This window comes from Ambystoma mexicanum, chromosome 4q (assembly GCF_040938575.1).
Source record: "Ambystoma mexicanum isolate Mex_15411 chromosome 4q, UKY_AmexF1_1, whole genome shotgun sequence".
Lineage (NCBI taxonomy): Eukaryota > Metazoa > Chordata > Amphibia > Caudata > Ambystomatidae > Ambystoma > Ambystoma mexicanum.
In genome coordinates, this window is record NC_090928.1 from 1,252,320,370 (window position 1) to 1,252,335,337 (window position 14,968).

The window sequence follows — 14,968 nt, forward strand, 5'->3', positions numbered from 1 at the left end:
TCTAGGCGCTTTATCTTACATCTCACAGAATTGCCGCATTTATTCCATGTTTCGTGAGGAAGCGGGGTGAACTCTGAGCAGCTTGGCACCTCCCTGAAATCTGAGCAGCTGGGCACCTCCCTGAAATCTGAGCAGCTGGGCACCTCCCTGAAATCTGAGCAGCTGGGCACCTCCCTGAAATCCAAGCGGCTGGGCATCTCCCTGAAATCTGAGCAGCTGGGTGTCTCCCTGAAATCTGAGCAGCTTGGCGTCTCCCTGAAATCCGAGCGGCTGGGCGTCTCCCTGAACTCCGAGCAGCTGGGCATCTCCCTGAAATCCGAGCAGCTGGGCGTCTCCCTGAAATCTGAGCAGCTGGGCGTCTCCCTGAAATCTGAGCAGCTGGGCGTCTCCCTGAAATCTGAACAGCTGGGCGTCTCCCTGAAATCTGAGCAGCTGGGCGTCTCCCTGAAATCTGAGCAGCTGGGCTTCTCCCTGAAATCTGAGCAGCTGGGCGTCTCCCTGAAATCAGAGCATCTGGGCGTCTCGCTGAAATCTGAGCAGCTGGGCGTCTCCCTGAAATCAGAGCAGCTGGGCGTCTCCCTGAAATCTGAGCAGCTGGGCATCTCCCTGAAATCTGAGCAGCTGGGCGTCTCCCTGAAATCTGAGCAGCTGGGCATCTCCCTTAAATCTGAGCAGCTGAACACCTCCCTGAAGTCTGAGCAGCTGGGCATCTCCCTGAAGTCTGAGCAGCTGGGCATCTCCCTGAAATCTGAGCAGCTGGGCACCTCCCTGAAATCTGAGCAGCTGAACACCTCCCTGAAGTCTGAGCAGCTGGGCATCTCCCTGAAATCTGAGCAGCTGGGCATCTCCCTGAAGTCTGAGCAGCTGGCCATCTCCCTGAAGTCTGAGCAGCTGGGCATCTCCCGATTTTCCTCGAGTGCAAATCTTTGTAAATCGGCTTCATTTAGTTGTTCTTAATGGGTGACCTTTTCTGTCTTTTTGCACTCTTCTTCATTGCTCTGATGACTGTGGGCCTGTTTACGAGAATAACGGTAGGACTCGCGGTATTTCTGAATACCACATGTGGTACCGCGCCGCACCACTGTGGCTCAAGAAACCCATGTTCCATCCTGCTGCCTGCTTTCATGGAGAAATGCCTTCCACCTAAAAGCCGCACTGCATGCAATAGCCCCTGGGCCTTAATAAGTGATGTCCTAGAGGACCCCCAGGTGGGGAGTAACTGGGGGGGGGGTGTCTGCATGACTCTTGAGTGAATGTCTACCACCTTCTGGCACGTGAAGGTGTATGGTGTCATGTCTGCTAATGATGGAACACTCCTAGTCTGGCCCCATAGAGTTCCCTATAGGCCAGTCCATCCCTGCCCAGGGTGCAGAGGCCTACGGAGATACCAGAAAATCTCCAGAGTTCCCTATAGGCCAGTCCACCCCTGCCCAGGGTGCACAGGCCTACTGGGAAATCTCCAGAGTTCCCTATAGGCCAGTCCACCCCTGTCCAGGGTGCAGAGGCCTACCGGGGAATCTCCAGAGTTCCCTATAGGCCAGTCCACCGCTGCCCAGGGTGCAGCGACCTACCGGGAAATCTCCAGAGTTCCCTATAGGCCAGCCCACCGCTGCCCGGGGTGCAGAGGCCTACCGGGAAATCTCCAGAGTTCCTTATAGGCCAGGCCAGCCCACCGCTGCCCAGGGTGCAGAGGCCTACCAGGAAATCTCCAGAGTTCCCTATAGGCTAGTCCACCCCTGCCCAGGGTGCAGAGGCCTACCAGGAAATCTCCAGAGTTCCCTATAGGCCAGTCCACCCCTGCCCAGGGTGCAGAGGCCTACTGGGGGAAATCTCCAGAGTTCCCTATAGGCCAGCCCACCGCTGCCCAGGGTGCAGAGGCCTACCAGGAAATCTCCAGAGTTCCTTATAGGCCAGTCCATCCCTGCCCAGGGTGCAGAGGCCTACCAGGAAATCTCCAGAGTTCCCTATAGGCCAGTCCACCCCTGCCCAGGGTGCAGAGGCCTACTGGGGGAAATCTCCAGAGTTCCATATAGGCCACCCCACCGCTGCCCAGGGTGCAGAGGCCTACCAGGAAATCTCCAGAGTTCCCTATAGGCCAGTCCACCCCTGCCCAGGGTGCAGAGGCCTACTGGGGGAAATCTCCAGAGTTCCCTATAGGCCAGCCAACCGCTGCCCAGGGTGCAGAGGCCTACCAGGAAATCTCCAGAGTTCCCTATAGGCTAATCCACCCCGGCCCAGGGTGCAGAGGCCTACCAGGAAATATCCAGGGTTCCCTATAGGCCAGTCCACCCCTGCCCAGGGTGCAGAGGCCTACCGGGAAATCTCCAGATGGCACAGCACGTGTGGCCAGTGGCATCATGGCATAGTCCAGCCTCTTGGCATAAACTGAAACCGACCCCAGGCATCACTCCTCTCACCTTCAGCTGGGCTTGTTTTCTGCAAGGTACTAAAATGGACTGGTGGTAAGTAACCGGCCCTGTGTACCCGCACTTCTCTTATTTGGCAATGTGAAGTGCCTGCACTATTGCAGGAGAGCGCTGCTGCTGGACCACAGGGCTGGGTGAAGAGGGAAGCGCTGCACTGGGATGCGAAGCAGTGCCCGCTCCCATCCACCCCTCCCTATCATGCCTCCTTCGAGGGCCACCCTGCAGAGTAGCAGGCAAAGCAGACGTGCCCTCCAGGGCCGCTGGCGTGCTTACCAGGCACACGGCGCCCCGCTCGCTGGGCTTTACCTGCTCCGTATGGCCCCTCCACAGCAGTCATGCAGAGGGCAGGCTGATGGCCGTATCCGGGACACCCTGCGCAGGCTGCACCCCAAGAAGGGCCTGGCAATGTATTTGTAATTGACAAACTTTAGGCGTTTTAGGTATTTAGGCGATTGGAACTGTAATGGGACATTTTGAACTAAAAGCCCAGGTACCTACCAAAGAGGGCCCTTCCTACTAGACCCAGAAAGTGAACAAAACATGTAACTCGGTGTGAAGCTTAGTTTATAGCTATGATGTCTGCTAGTTTAGAATATGGCTATTCAAATATGTTTGACACCATAGCAAGCTGGATGGCTGTGTGTCAAATGCTTAAAGCAGGTGACTGTACCACAAATACGCCTTTTATTGGGTGTACTTAAGCGTTGAAAGTAAGGCGATGCAAGACATTTCACAGTGGTGTATTACTTTGCATTAATTCTGGGACTTGTAGTTGTCCATTTAGGATGTGTGAAAGCAAAGCTGCTATGGTGTTCTTTGCACTTAACATTCTACAGATGTATACATTGTTGAGTTGTATTACTACGTGATTCGTGTACTTTGGCAGTAGATGATACACGATTGCGTTCTTGAGAAGCAGAATCGAAATGTGTCCCAAGTAGAGCTCAGGTGGTGTGTAGTCAAGGACCTAAATTGCGCAGAGGGTTAACATCCCAGCATCGCCGATGACCTCGGGTGCCATCCAATTAATCTCGCTGTGCCTTATCCGAAAATAATGGGGTGTTCCCAACGCACCACAGCTTTTGTGCATCAATCTCCTTGCGCGAAAACGGGGCAAAATAAATCTGGGATTGAGGGGTGTCTTTGAGAGCTTGACACTGACTGGCACCATGGAATTTACAGTTAATGGCTTAAGAGGGAAGCATTGCAATGAGATATTGCTTGGAATCTCTAACTGGGGGGTTTAGTTCCGCATTCCCCCAAGCTGCAGTTTCAGGAGAGAGGGGACATGCGCAGAGTTCCAGAAGGGATGAGAAAACGAATGGAGTGTTTGGGGGGGAGGAGGGGTGGGAACCAATAGAAAGGGACACACATGGAGACATGTATATGGAAAGCGAGTCCCGGTATAAGAACAGTTTCTGAACACTGTAGGGGCTGAGCCCCTACCCACTTAAAGCCTCGATTGCAGAGTGCCGCTCCCCTCCTCCCCAAACGCCAATTTTAAGCACTCATCAGGGTGATACTCCTCGAATGCAATCCCAGCTCTCCGTTGTCGAAGTTGGTGAGGATGGGGGAAATTCCCATTGGCAGACCCCCACCACCTCCCTGTATTTATTTCATCTCCCGCCCGCCTCGCTGTGGACATCTCGCCCATCCGCAGGCAGAGCACATCTCGCGCACTTCCGGCCGCGCTACAGCAGGGCAGGCTTTCGCTTTGTGACTCACCATGGACGCCCCGGTTCTTTGTATGTCGGGTTGCCCGGCCGGTCACACTGCTCAGTGGGTTCAGCAGAGGTCAGAACTCGCGGCTTTTATCTCGGTGGCCCCTCCGGCTCTAGGCAGGATCAGACCCCGCCCAGGGCGTCCACCTGCGCAAGATCGATACGTTTAGTGAAACATTGTGAGCAAGCACATGGGTCTGACTGCCTTCATGCAGTGCCACGGGACAGCCTTACCTGCCACCACATGCCAGATGCAGCCATACATGCCTAGGTGCGGCCATCATGCCAGGTATAGCCATCGAGGTGTAGCCAGCTTATGCCAAGGGATAGCCTCGTGTATCCAGATACTGTGATCACATTCCCGGGTGCTGCCATCATGCCAAGTAAAGCCATCAAGGTCCATATACAGCCAGTTTATGCCAAGGGATAGCCTCGTGTATCCAGATACTGTGATCACATGCCCGGGTGCTGCCACGTCATGCCAGGTAAAGCCACCGAGGTCCATGTGCAGCCAGCTTATGGTAAGGTATAGCCTTGTATATCCAGATACTGTGATCACATGCCCAGGTGCTGCCATCATGCCAAGTAAAGCCATTGAGGTCCATGTGCAGCCAGCTTATGGCAAGGTATAGCCTCGTGTATCCAGATACTGTGATCAACTGCCCAGGTCCTGCCATCATGCCAAGTAAAGCCATCAAGGTCCATATACAGCCAGCTTATGCCAAGGGATAGCCTCGTGTATCCAGATACTGTAATCACATGCCTAGGTGCTGCCGTCATGCCAGGTAAAGCCATCGAGGTCCATATACAGCCAGCTTATGCCAAGTGATAGCCTTGTGTATCCAGATACTGTGATCACATGCCCAGGTGCTGCCGTCATGCCAGGTATAGCCATCGAGGTGTAGCCAGCTTATGCCAAGGGATAGCCTTGTGTATCCAGATACTGTGATCACATGCCCAGGTGCTGCCATCATGCCAAGTAAAGCCATCGAGGTCCATATACAGCCAGCTTATGTCAAGGGATAGCCTCGTGTGTCCAGATACTGTGATCACATGCCCAGGTGCTGCCGCCATGCCAAGTAAAGCCATTGAAGTCCATGTGCAGCCAGCTTATGCCAAGTGATAGCCTTGTGTATCCAGATACTGTGATCACATGCCCAGGTGCTGCTGTCATGCCAAGTAAAGCCATCAAGGTCCATGTGCAGCCAGTTTATGCCAAGGGATAGCCTCGTGTATCCAGATACTGTGATCACATGCCTAGGTGCTGCCGTCATGCCGGGTAAAGCCATCGAGGTCCATATACAGCCAGCTTATGCCAAGGCATAGCCTTGTGTATCCAGATACTGTGATCACATGCCCAGGTGCTGCTGTCATGCCAGGTAAAGTCATCGAGGTCCATGTGCAGCCAGCTTATGCCAAGGTATAGCCTCGTATATCCAGATACTGTGATCTCATTCCCGGGTACTGCCACGTCATGCCAGGTAAAGCCATTGAGGTCCATGTGCAGCCAGCTTATGGCAAGGTATAGCCTCGTGTATCCAGATACTGTGATCACATGCCCAGGTGCTGCCGTCATGCCAAGTAAAGCCATCAATGTCCATGTGCAGCCAGCTTATGCCAAGTGATAGCCTCGTGTATCCAGATACTGTGATCACATGCCCAAGTGCTGCCGTCATGCCAAGTAAAGCCATTGAGGTCCATGTGCAGCCAGTTTATGACAAGTGATAGCCTTGTGTATCCAGATATTGTGATCACATGCCCAAGTGCTGCCGTCATGCCAAGTAAAGCCATCGAGATCCATATGCAGCCAGCTTATGGCAAGGTATAGCCTCGTGTATCCAGATACTGTGATCACATGCCCAGGTGCTGCCGTCATGCCAAGTAAAGCCATCGAGGTCCATGTGCAGCCAGTTTATGCCAAGGGATAGCCTCATGTATCCAGATACTGTGATCACATGCCCAGGTGCTGCCTTCATGCCAAGTAAAGCCATCGAGGTCCATGTGCAGCCAGCTTAAATAATCAAACCAGGTGGGCAGGTTGCCAAACTTGAGGGAAAGTTTGATGAAAGCTGAAGGCCAGTAATCCACCACTAAGGAGGAAAAGGCATAAATAACCAAAAAGGCAAACGCCTCACAAGACACAAAATGTTGAGACAAGTTAAACTGTGCAGCGTGAGGAAGCCAGTCGGTAAAATATCAACTAGCTACTAACGCCTCGCAAGAGGCAAATTCAAAGAAAAACATCAAGAAAATGAAGGAAACAGACCAAGAAACTGGAAATATCCAAAAACTGGAACGCCTCTCAAGGGGCCAATCCTAAAATTGGATTAGATTTCGGATATATGCCTCAAAACCAGGGGAAAGGCAAAATGCCTCTCCAGGATGAATGGAAAAATAATGACGCCCCTCAAGGGGTCAATCCCAAAAAGGGACGATAGAGCCGAAGAAAGGCTAACAAGGCCATCACCAAAAAGGTGTCCAACACCTCAAGGAAACGAAAAAGGCACATGCCTCCCCAGGACGAGAAATTGAAAGAAACTTTGAAGCAATGGAGTCATCACATAACTAAAGATTGAATTTGAGAGAAACCGGACACAGCTCACACGCTGGTCCAGAGAATGTCACGAGCTTCTGTATGATGGGCGGCAGGGATCAGCCTCGAGGTGGCCCTACGGTGGGGTAGGGTCCCCGCTCACCTGATCCCTTGTTCCTCAACATTGTTTTGTTTTTATCATTAAGTTTTTGTTTGGTTGGTTTTCTTTATACATAGCTCTTTATACAATAAAGCTTGTGTCCAGCGTTTTTCCATTTTACCTAATTGTGCGCATGCAGTAGTTATGTGTGTTACGCCGCACACCCTGCCCCCCTCCCCCACCCCCTTTTCCCCTTCCCCAACACTTTCAGGCTTATGTTCTCTTGTCTGGCAAGCGCTGCATGGGGGGAGGGGCAGCAATTAATGGCAAATGCCTGCGATGACAGGTCATCTTCAGCGACCCCATGTGCACATTAATTGCCAAGTCTTCCTGGAAATGACTAATTGTCAGTGTCACGAGCCTTCTGAATTTCTAAATCAAAATTCCGCAGTTCTGCTTTACAAAGGGTCCATAACTGAGCACCCTACACAGATGCTCGCTTGTTTGTAAATTAAACAGTTTTACTTCATTTGTGGAAGTACTGAGCACCTTATTCAAGAAGTGGGCAATGTTTCAAACAGAGATTAAATGTAAGGGATTCTTCCAGCTCTGAGCAGTTCACTGAAATCCCAAGGTGCCCCCCTGACGCCTGGCCCTGCCTCCCCTCCTTGCCATGCCCCCTGCTGTGTGTGGATAGGACACCGGGCCCCGCCTCCCCACCATGCCATGCCCCCTGCTGTGCCTGAACAGGACACCAGGCCCTGCCTCCCCTCCATGCCGCCTGGCCTGGCCTGTGTGGATAGGACACCGGGCTCTGCCTCCCCTCCATACCATGCCCCCTGCTGTGCCTGGACAGGACACCAGGCCCTGACTCCCCTCCATGCCGTCTGGCCTGGGCTGCGTGGGTAGGACGCCGGCCCCTGCCTCCCCTCCATGCCGTCTGGCCTGGGCTGCGTGGATAGGACACAGGCCCCTGCCTCCCCTCCATTCCATGTCCCTTGCTCTGTGTGGATAGGACACAGGTCCCTGCCTTCCCTCCATGCCGTCTGGCCTGGGCTGCGTGGATAGGACACAGGGCCCTGCCTCCCCTCCATGCCACCTGGCCTGGGCTGCGTGGATAGGACGCAGGGCCCTGCTTCCCCTCCATGCTGTCTGGCCTGGGCTGCGTGGGTCGGACACAGGCCCCTGCCTCCCCTCCATGCCATGCCCCCTGCTCTGCGTGGATAGGACACTGGCCCTGCCTCCCCTCCATACCGTCTGGGCTGCGTGGATAGGACACAGGCCCCTGCCTCCTCTCCATGCCGTCTGGCCTGGGCTGCGTGGATAGGACACTGGCCCCTGCCTCCTCTCCATGCCGTGCCCCTGATCTGTGTGGATAGGACACTGGGCCCTGCCTCCCCTCCATGCTGTCTGGCCTGGGCTGCGTGGATAGGACACAGGCCCATGCCTCCCCTCCATGCCATGCCCCCTGCTCTGCGTGGATAGGACACAGGCCCCACCTCCTCTCCATGCTGTCTGGCCTGGGCTGCGCGGATAGGACACAGGCCCCTGCCTCCCCTCCATGCCACCTGGCCTGGGCTGCGTGGATAGGACACAGGCCCCGGCCTCCTCTCCATGCCGTCTGGCCTGGGCTGCGTGGGTAGGACACAGGCCCCTGCCTCCCCTCCATGCCATGCCCCCTGCTCTGTGTGGATAGGACACTGGGCCCTGCCTCCCCTCCATGCCGTCTGGCCTGGGCTGCGTGGATAGGACACAGGCCCATGCCTCCCCTCCATGCCATGCCCCCTGCTCTGCGTGGATAGGACACAGGCCCCACCTCCTCTCCATGCTGTCTGGCCTGGGCTGCGTGGATAGGACGCAGGGCCCTGCCTCCCCTCCATGCCGTCTGGCCTGGGCTGCGTGGATAGGACACAGGCCCCTGCCTCCCCTCCATGCCATGCCCCCTGCTCTGTGTGGATAGGACACTGGGCCCTGCCTCCCCTCCATGCCGTCTGGCCTGGGTTGCGTGGATAGGACACAGGCCCATGCCTCCCCTCCATGCCATGCCCCCTGCTCTGCGTGGATAGGACACAGGCCCCACCTCCTCTCCATGCTGTCTGGCCTGGGCTGCGCGGATAGGACACAGGCCCCTGCCTCCCCTCCATGCCACCTGGCCTGGGCTGCGTGGATAGGACACAGGCCCCTGCCTCCTCTCCATGCCGTCTGGCCTGGGCTGCGCGGATAGGACACAGGCCCCTGCCTCCTCTCCATGCCGTCTGACACAGGCCCCTGCCTCCCCTCCATGCTGTCTGGCCTGGGCTACGTGGATAGGACACAGGCCCCTGCCTCCCCTCCATGCCATGCCCCCTGCTCTGCGTGGATAGGACACAGGCCCCACCTCTCCATGCTGTCTGGCCTGGGCTGCGTGGATAGGACACAGGGCCCTGCCTCCCCTCCATGCCACCTGGCCTGGGCTGCGTGGATAGGACGCAGGGCCCTGCCTCCCCTCCATGCCGTCTGGCCTGGGCTGCGTGGATAGGACACAGGCCCCTGCCTCCCCTCCATGCCATGCCCCCTGCTCTGCGTGGATAGGACACAGGCCCCACCTCCTCTCCATGCTGTCTGGCCTGGGCTGCGCGGATAGGACACAGGCCCCTGCCTCCCCTCCATGCCACCTGGCCTGGGCTGCGTGGATAGGACACAGGCCCCTGCCTCCTCTCCATGCCGTCTGGCCTGGGCTGCGCGGATAGGACACAGGCCCCTGCCTCCCCTCCATGCCGTCTGACACAGGCCCCTGCCTCCCCTCCATGCTGTCTGGCCTGGGCTGCGTGGATAGGACACAGGCCCCTGCCTCCCCTCCATGCCATGCCCTCTGCTCTGCGTGGATAGGACACAGGCCCCACCTCCTCTCCATGCTGTCTGGCCTGGGCTGCGCGGATAGGACACAGGCCCCTGCCTCCCCTCCATGCCACCTGGCCTGGGCTGCGTGGATAGGACACAGGCCCCTGCCTCCTCTCCATGCCGTCTGGCCTGGGCTGCGCGGATAGGACACAGGCCCCTGCCTCCCCTCCATGCCGTCTGACACAGGCCCCTGCCTCCCCTCCATGCTGTCTGGCCTGGGCTGCGTGGATAGGACACAGGGCCCTGCCTCCCCTCCATGCCACCTGGCCTGGGCTGCGTGGATAGGACGCAGGGCCCTGCCTCCCCTCCATGCCGTCTGGCTTGGGCTGCGTGGATAGGACACAGGCCCCTGCCTCCCCTCCATGCCGTCTGGCCTGGGCTGCGTGGATAGGACACAGGCCCCTGCCTCCCCTCCATTCCATGCCCCTTGCTCTGTGTGGATAGGACACAGGTCCCTGCCTCCCCTCCATGCCGTCTGGCCTGGGCTGCATGGATAGGACACAGGGCCCTGCCTCCCCTCCATGCCACCTGGCCTGGGCTGCGTGGATAGGACGCAGGGCCCTGCTTCCCCTCCATGCTGTCTGGCCTGGGCTGCGTGGGTAGGACACAGGCCCCTGCCTCCCCTCCATGCCATGCCCCCTGCTCTGCGTGGATAGGACACTAGCCCCTGCCTCCCCTCCATACCGTCTGGGCTGCGTGGATAGGACACAGGCCCCTGCCTCCTCTCCATGCCGTCTGGCCTGGGCTGCGTGGATAGGACACTGGCCCCTGCCTCCTCTCCATGCCGTGCCCCTGCTCTGTGTGGATAGGACCCTGGGCCCTGCCTCCCCTCCATGCCATGCCCCCTGCTCTGCGTGGATAGGACACAGGCCCCACCTCCTCTCCATGCTGTCTGGCCTGGGCTGCGCGGATAGGACACAGGCCCCTGCCTCCCCTCCATGCCACCTGGCCTGGGCTGCGTGGATAGGACACAGGCCCCTGCCTCCTCTCCATGCCATCTGGCCTGGGCTGCGTGGGTAGGACACAGGCCCCTGCCTCCCCTCCATGCCATGCCCCCTGCTCTGTGTGGATAGGACACTGGGCCCTGCCTCCCCTCCATGCCGGCTGGCCTGGGCTGCGTGGATAGGACACAGGCCCATGCCTCCCCTCCATGCCATGCCCCCTGCTCTGCGTGGATAGGACACAGGCCCCACCTCCTCTCCATGCTGTCTGGCCTGGGCTGCGTGGATAGGACACAGGGCCCTGCCTCCCCTCCATGCCGTCTGGCCTGGGCTGCGCGGATAGGACACAGGCCCCTGCCTCCTCTCCATGCCGTCTGACACAGGCCCCTGCCTACCCTCCATGCTGTCTGGCCTGGGCTGCGTTGATAGGACACAGGCCCCTGCCTCCCCTCCATGCCATGCCCCCTGCTCTGCGTGGATAGGACACAGGCCCCACCTCCTCTCCATGCTGTCTGGCCTGGGCTGCGTGGATAGGACACAGGGCTCTGCCTCCCCTCCATGCCACCTGGCCTGGGCTGCGTGGATAGGACGCAGGGCCCTGCCTCCCCTCCATGCCGTCTGGCCTGGGCTGCGTGGATAGGACACAGGCCCCTGCCTCCCCTCCATGCCATGCCCCCTGCTCTGCGTGGATAGGACACAGGCCCCACCTCCTCTCCATGCTGTCTGGCCTGGGCTGCGCGGATAGGACACAGGCCCCTGCCTCCCCTCCATGCCACCTGGCCTGGGCTGCGTGGATAGGACACAGGCCCCTGCCTCCTCTCCATGCCGTCTGGCCTGGGCTGCGCGGATAGGACACAGGCCCCTGCCTCCCCTCCATGCCGTCTGACACAGGCCCCTGCCTCCCCTCCATGCTGTCTGGCCTGGGCTGCGTGGATAGGACACAGGCCCCTGCCTCCCCTCCATGCCATGCCCCCTGCTCTGCGTGGATAGGACACAGGCCCCACCTCCTCTCCATGCTGTCTGGCCTGGGCTGCATGGATAGGACACAGGGCCCTGCCTCCCCTCCATGCCACCTGGCCTGGGCTGCGTGGATAGGACGCAGGGCCCTGCCTCCCGTCCATGCCGTCTGGCTTGGGCTGCGTGGATAGGACACAGGCCCCTGCCTCCCCTCCATGCCGTCTGGCCTGGGCTGCGTGGATAGGACACAGGCCCCTGCCTCCTCTCCATGCCGTCTGACACAGGCCCCTGCCTCCCCTCCATGCCGTCTGGCCTGGGCTGCGCGGATAGGACACAGGTCCCTGCCTCCTCTCCATGCCGTCTGACACAGGCCCCTGCCTCCTCTCCATGCTGTCTGGCCTGGGCTGCGTGGATAGGACACAGGCCCCTGCCTCCCCTCCATGCTGTCTGGCCTGGGCTGCGTGGATAGGACACAGGCCCCTGCCTCCCCTCCATGCTGTCTGGCCTGGGCTGCGTGGATAGGACACTGGCCCCTGCCTCCTCTCCATGCTGTCTGGCCTGGGCTGCGTGGATAGGACACAGGCCCCTGCCTCCTCTCCATGCCATCTGACACAGGCCCCTGCCTCCCCTCCATGCCGTCTGGCCTGGGCTGCGCGGATAGGACACAGGCCCCTGCCTCCTCTCCATGCCGTCTGACACAGGCCCCTGCCTCCCCTCCATGCTGTCTGGCCTGGGCTGCGTGGATAGGACACAGGCCCCTGCCTCCCCTCCATGCCATGCCCCCTGCTCTGCGTGGATAGGACACAGGCCCCACCTCCTCTCCATGCTGTCTGGCCTGGGCTGCGTGGATAGGACACAGGGCCCTGCCTCCCCTCCATGCCACCTGGCCTGGGCTGCGTGGATAGGACGCAGGGCCCTGCCTCCCCTGCATGCCGTCTGGCCTGGGCTGCGTGGATAGGACACAGGCCCCTGCCTCCCCTCCATGCCGTCTGGCCTGGGCTGCGTGGATAGGACACAGGCCCCACCTCCTCTCCATGCTGTCTGGCCTGGGCTGCGTGGATAGGACACAGGGCCCTGCCTCCCCTCCATGCCACCTGGCCTGGGCTGCGTGGATAGGACGCAGGGCCCTGCCTCCCCTCCATGCCGTCTGGCCTGGGCTGCGTGGATAGGACACAGGCCCCTGCCTCCTCTCCATGCCGTCTGACGCAGGCCCCTGCCTCCCCTCCATGCCGTCTGGCCTGGGCTGCGCGGATAGGACACAGGCCCCTGCCTCCCCTCCATGCCGCCTGGGCTGCGTGGATAGGACACAGGCCCCACCTCCTCTCCATGCTGTCTGGCCTGCGCGGATATGACACAGGCCCCTGCCTCCCCTCCATGCCACCTGGCCTGGGCTGCGTGGATAGGACACAGGCCCCTGCCTCCTCTCCATGCCGTCTGGCCTGGGCTGCGCGGATAGGACACAGGCCCCTGCCTCCTCTCCATGCCGTCTGACACAGGCCCCTGCCTCCCCACCATGCTGTCTGGCCTGGGCTGCGTGGATAGGACACAGGCCCCTGCCTCCCCTCCATGCCATGCCCCCTGCTCTGCATGGATAGGACACAGGCCCCACCTCCTCTCCATGCTGTCTGGCCTGGGCTGCGCGGATAGGACACAGGGCCCTGCCTCCCCTCCATGCCACCTGGCTTGGGCTGCGTGGATAGGACACAGGCCCCTGCCTCCTCTCCATGCCGTCTGGCCTGGGCTGCGTGGATAGGACACAGGCCCCTGCCTCCCCTCCATGCCGTCTGGCCTGGGCTGCGTGGATAGCACACAGGCCCCTGCCTCCTCTCCATGCCGTCTGACACAGGCCCCTGCCTCCCCTCCATGCCGTCTGGCCTGGGCTGCGCGGATAGGACACAGGCCCCTGCCTCCTCTCCATGCCGTCTGACACAGGCCCCTGCCTCCTCTCCATGCTGTCTGGCCTGGGCTGCGTGGATAGGACACAGGCCCCTGCCTCCTCTCCATGCTGTCTGGCCTGGGCTGCGTGGATAGGACACTGGCCCCTGCCTCCTCTCCATGCTGTCTGGCCTGGGCTGCATGGATAGGACACAGGCCCCTGCCTCCTCTCCATGCCGTCTGGCCTGGGCTGCGCGGATAGGACACAGGCCCCTGCCTCCTCTCCATGCCGTCTGACACAGGCCCCTGCCTCCCCACCATGCTGTCTGGCCTGGGCTGCGTGGATAGGACACAGGCCCCTGCCTCCCCTCCATGCCATGCCCCCTGCTCTGCATGGATAGGACACAGGCCCCACCTCCTCTCCATGCTGTCTGGCCTGGGCTGCGCGGATAGGACACAGGGCCCTGCCTCCCCTCCATGCCACCTGGCCTGGGCTGCGTGGATAGGACACAGGCCCCTGCCTCCTCTCCATGCCGTCTGGCCTGGGCTGCGTGGATAGGACACAGGCCCCTGCCTCCCCTCCATGCCGTCTGGCCTGGGCTGCGTGGATAGCACACAGGCCCCTGCCTCCTCTCCATGCCGTCTGACACAGGCCCCTGCCTCCCCTCCATGCCGTCTGGCCTGGGCTGCGCGGATAGGACACAGGCCCCTGCCTCCTCTCCATGCCGTCTGACACAGGCCCCTGCCTCCTCTCCATGCTGTCTGGCCTGGGCTGCGTGGATAGGACACAGGCCCCTGCCTCCTCTCCATGCTGTCTGGCCTGGGCTGCGTGGATAGGACACTGGCCCCTGCCTCCTCTCCATGCTGTCTGGCCTGGGCTGCATGGATAGGACACAGGCCCCTGCCTCCTCTCCATGCCGTCTGACACAGGCCCCTGCCTCCCCTCCATGCAGTCTGGCCTGGGCTGCGCGGATAGGACACTGCCGTCTGGCCTGGGCTGCGCGGATAGGACACAGGCCCCTGCCTCCTCTCCATGCCGTCTGGCCTGGGCTGCGTGGATAGGACACAGGCCCCTGCCTCCCCTCCATGCTGTCTGGCCTGGGCTGCGTGGATAGGACACTGGCCCCTGCCTCCCCTCCATGCCATGCCCCCTGCTCTGCGTGGATAGGACACTGGCCCCTGCCTCCTCTCCATGCTGTCTGGCCTGGGCTGCATGGATAGGACACAGGCCCCTGCCTCCTCTCCATGCCGTCTGACACAGGCCCCTGCCTCCCCTCCATGCAGTCTGGCCTGGGCTGCGCGGATAGGACACTGCCGTCTGGCCTGGGCTGCGCGGATAGGACACAGGCCCCTGCCTCCTCTCCATGCCGTCTGGCCTGGGCTGCGTGGATAGGACACAGGCCCCTGCCTCCCCTCCATGCTGTCTGGCCTGGGCTGCGTGGATAGGACACTGGCCCCTGCCTCCCCTCCATGCCATGCCCCCTGCTCTGCATGGATAGGACACAGGCCCCACCTCCTCTCCATGCTGTCTGGCC

General features: G+C 60.3%; 1 protein-coding gene across 1 annotated transcript in view; it reads left to right on the plus strand.

Annotated features, from left to right (window-relative positions):
• The window catches only part of LOC138468326 (epoxide hydrolase 1-like), a 174,735-nt gene that overhangs the window by 1,156 nt on the left and 158,611 nt on the right, over window positions 1-14,968 (plus strand). The window lies entirely within an intron of this gene.